Consider the following 4,732-nt stretch of genomic DNA (forward strand, 5'->3'; position numbering starts at 1 on the left):
TTTGATTTTTGTCCTCCACTTCTCCTGCAGCAATGAATTCCACCAGGTAATTATGCACTATGCCTTATGAAAGGGGAGTGTACTTTTAACCCATGCCTGAGGATTTCAGCCCTGCTGCTTTGTGAGTGTTTCCTGTTTACCTCCTCCACACCATGGAGCTCCTATAGATTCCTCGTGGAAGAGAAAACACTATTTTTTTTCAAGATCACCTCACAGGCTCATCTCAAGTACCAATTTAAAAAGAATTTCAAAGGTCTTTTTTTTTGTTGTTTTCTTTTTCATCCCCCCCCCATTTTCTTTTTAACCTGATTTACCCAAGGAAATAAAGCTCATGATTGTGCTGTGACAACTGTATCTTTAGTATTTCTGGAAGCAGTTTAGAAAGGGGAGACAGGGAGAACATTCACTGCCAGAGAGGTCTTTCTGTCTCTCTCCAAGACACTGAGCTATTCCCCAGGTCCTCATCCATCTGAGTGCCTCCCAGCCTGGAGAGTTTAATGCTTGAGCACAGCAGAGATGTTTATGAAGCAGAAAGCGCTGACAGAAGTATCTGAGTCAAACTTCTTTTAGGAGTCTGAAGTGTGCCTGTGAGGCTCCAACATCCCCAGAGCTTCAACAAACATCCCTGAGCAATTTGAAAGCAGGCAGGAACACTGAGATGCATTAAATATGCACATATCACTTGTTAGCCCCAGCTTCTCAAATGATTCATCTGTTCAGCTGGCTGCCAGGTGCCTGGGACTCATCTGTCTCTATGCAAAATTCCTTGGCTCTTCTGATGAAAGGGAGATGATGTGCTACTGCCAGGATTTTGTTTTTCTTCTCTGCAGCCACCCATTTTCTTTGGGACTGAACAAAAGGTTGTGGCGCTGGTCACCGGGTCAGATAGAGGCTGGCATGGGACGGACACTGTGCTATGCAATATCTGCAGATGTTGGGAGAATTTAGGAATAGCTTTGGATGGGAGAAAAAGGGCTTTGAGGAACAAAGTGCCACAGTGAAGGAAAAATGAGAGGAGTTAGGCTCACCCAGTAAGCACATTGCCTTTGGCCAGGCATGGGCAGGGCTCAGGGCTGACCTACCCTGGCAAGAGACCCACTGGCAGCCCAGTGGGGTTGGGCCATGGGGTGGTGATGGGGGTTTGCTGGTCTGAGTGGTGACTCCTGGGTTTAAACTTGTCCATGTTAAGGCTGGATAGTCCTGGGTGAATGCTCACGGTAACCATGACATGATCTGGTTGAGACAGACCTTCTGTCTTGGTAAAAGCTTGTAAAAAGGAGACAATTAGAAGCTGTTGTTTCCAAGGGACCAAAATCTGTACATGCTGGTTACACTCAGGATCAGAAAGGAATGAGATGAGTTAATAACACTAGGTTAGGTTAATAACACTAATAACACTACAACATTCCTTGATTTTTTTTTTTTTTTTGAAGGTGGGCTAACATTTAAAAGACTTTTTTGACTAAAGGTAAGAGTGTTTCTCTTGAATGTATACAGCTTTTACTTTCTGGGGGCTGATGGCTGTGCTAACACAGCCTGGTCAGCCAGATTCCCTCATGCAGGTCAGGGAAGGATAAATGACTCATAAATGTCAAGAAAACCTCCAAGCAAGAGTGTGGCATTCAGGTCCCTGTTGAAAAGAGACCCTGAGTCAGAGCTGAAATGCCAGCGGTGTGTGTGGGACTGCTGCGTGTGTGCATGAAGGAAAAACAGAGCACCAGGAAATGAGGTTTTTTACACTAGAGTTGCTTTCTATAGAGGTGGCTGTGAGGGAAATAAAAGCATGGCCTGCCTGCAAATTTCTTGAAGGTTTCAGTGGAACACAATCCATTCATCTCCAATGAGGCACTTCACTTTGATGCTTTGGAGATGCTCACGATGTCGTCTGCTACTGACATCCATGGGGAAGGACTCACTGCCTGTGTAATCACTGCTGGCCACACTTTTATTGCCCTGGCATCTCCAGTCTCTTCCAATGTCTGAGCTCACTCAACCTTTCTCCAGCTGGGCCAGCCACAGGTTCTTCGGCAGCAACAAGGATAACTGGGATAGCACTGTTCAGATGATACCCGTGGGATACTAAGGGAGTACAGCAGCCTCACAATTGCTGCTTCTGTAAAGTATTCGGCACTTGTTCTCACATATCATGTGTTTTGGTGAAAACTTGAAGGAATTTTGGGACTTTGTAGGAACCCTGGATTGTAGGGCTTCTCTTGCAGAACAGTTATGTCCAGGTGCTGGCTGCTGGGCACAGGTTGCTCCATATTCAGCAAGTGGTGGTATGCATTCAGCATCATCCTGCCAGGAACAATAATTGTGGGGGCGTGAAAGAGGATCCATATTTTCAGGATTCTTCAACTTGTGTGACTCTTCAGCCTGTTTTGGAAGGAGAAGGTTCACCACCATTTGGGTAATCCTCCAGCAGCAATTTTATTATTAACTTTAATGAAGCTGTAGCACACGGGGTTTGCCATACTGGGGCAGACCTCTTTGTTATAATTTCATATTTATTATCCACTAGGCCAGTTACCAACTGCTTTGGGCTATGCTCTAATGACAGAGCGAGGTATGCATTTTACCATCCGTTCATGTGGTTGTCAGGTGAGCATATGTGAGAGCTGGCAGTCTCAGGGCAAACTGCTGTAGACACCCTGGGCTGGAGGGCAGGACCAGCACTGCACTCATGATCTCCCTCCCTTGGGGACAGTCCTACTCATCTTGCAGATTCAGGCAGTGCCAGAATTCTCCACTCTTACGTGCACCCTGGGGAATAAGAACTAAGATTTACACAAGGTCTCAGTCCCAGCCTGGTTGAAACAGCAGGGAAGATGTGCTGGTTCTGGTAGATGCATATAGGTGGAGATAATGTTACAGAAGGTCTTGTTTTCTAATGCTGTGGGAAATGTTCTGCTGGTTTGGTGACTGTGCTCATTTCTGAGGACTTGTTTTCCTTTCAGTCCTTGGATTGCTCCTGGAACTCATAACTGGCTTCCTTAGGAACATAGATAATATTTTGTTTGTGCTGGAAGCAGCAGCCCCAGCATCTCATCTAAGTCTTTCTTGCTTGACTTTGCAACCTGCTCGATATTACTGCTCTCTGATGCAAAAATAAACATCTAAGTAGATCAGGAATGCAGTGAAATGAAACTGGGATTCTGCATTTGAAAATGTCGCCACTCAGAGGGAAAATCATCTTCCCACTTTTGTTTGTAGCAGTTACAACAATTTTCTCCCCAAGACACCCTTTTTGTGCTATAATTTCCAAATTCATTACAACTCAGAGACACTTATGTCTGTAACTTACGATCTTGTAACCAGCCCATAGCAATAGGAGGATTAAAGAATTCTCTTCTCCTGCACAAGCGCATGAGGAAAGACTCTGAGAGCCTCCCTCTTCTGTTCTGATCACTTGTACAGCAACATCTCTCATGTCTGAGGAACCCAATTGGGTAGGATGAAGATATCAACCCTCTCTTGTCAGATGGACTTCCTGAAGTGTTGCCCATCCCCAAGACTTTTATCCATGTACAAATACTGCCTAAACCTCTAGACAGCTCAGATAGATGTAGCGTGCACAGTGTCATAGGATAAAACTGCAGCATCCAGAACTTTGGCCAAAGAGGTTACTCATCTGAGTAATATCCCCAGGAACCCAAGGGCATGAGACAGCTTTGCCCTGTTCATTCTAATAAGAATATATCATCCAAACACCATGTGTAAACATCACCAGATCTCACATCTGTTGTCCAGTGAGGAACTGTTGAGGATGAAATGCAGTCTGGACTGGTAGAAGTCACTGCTGCTGCTGAGAAGCTGTTTGGGGTATATGGGGCAGTTCAGGGGTGCACAGTAACAGCCTCTAGCGATCAGCTTGCACAGTGGACACAAGCATTTTTCTGCTTGTTTGCAGAAGGTTTGGTTTGTGGGTCTCCAGAAGGCCACATGTTTTCCAGGTCCCGTGTTACCCAGGCTCTCCATTAAACAGAGTCAGTCCAGGATCTCTGTCCCAGTGGGCAGTGGGATGGCACTGTGTGAAGGTGCAAGTACTCCTCATGGATTTGGCTACAGGAAAAGCAGCTTTCAGCCTGTATTCACATCCACATGGAAAATTTTAATGTCCATTTTGAGAATTTTTCCCTGTCCCCTACTCTGAACAGCTTTGCCAGACAGAACATTGAAACATGGTCTCTAGGGGTAGAGATATCCCATGCTACTGATAATGAATCATAAGGTTTTCTGCAAGAAACAGTGCTTTATCTCTTTTTTTGGCTATTTTTTAGGGCATGGACTGGGGGTGGAAAAGGGACATTCACAAAAGAATGACACAGATGCTTGATCCTGGAAAATGTGATTGCATAAGCCTCTCTCTGGGTTTAATTGCCTAAATTTTCAGAGAAACTGAGCCTGTACAAATTCCTTGAACAACAGAGGGAACAGGACATGCTGTGTGTCCTGAAAAGCAGACTAGATTGCAGGTGCTTAAATATAGATTCAGGTGCTTGGCTGTGGGCAGATAAGAGCAGAATAATTCTAGCCAAGGCTTGAAATAATTTCAGTAGTAAAACAGAGGCCAAAGTACTGTGATCCATTTGTGACACTGCTAAATCAAAACTGGCTTTGGTAATTACTTCTTATTTTTCCTAATGGCCAGGACAGATGGCTCCTTCTCTTCTCTGCTGCACGGGTAAAAAGCAGACAAGTACTTGCAAAGCTATTAAAAAATAAAAGTAAA

This window comes from Pseudopipra pipra, chromosome 9 (assembly GCF_036250125.1).
Source record: "Pseudopipra pipra isolate bDixPip1 chromosome 9, bDixPip1.hap1, whole genome shotgun sequence".
In the NCBI taxonomy this organism is placed as follows: domain Eukaryota; kingdom Metazoa; phylum Chordata; class Aves; order Passeriformes; family Pipridae; genus Pseudopipra; species Pseudopipra pipra.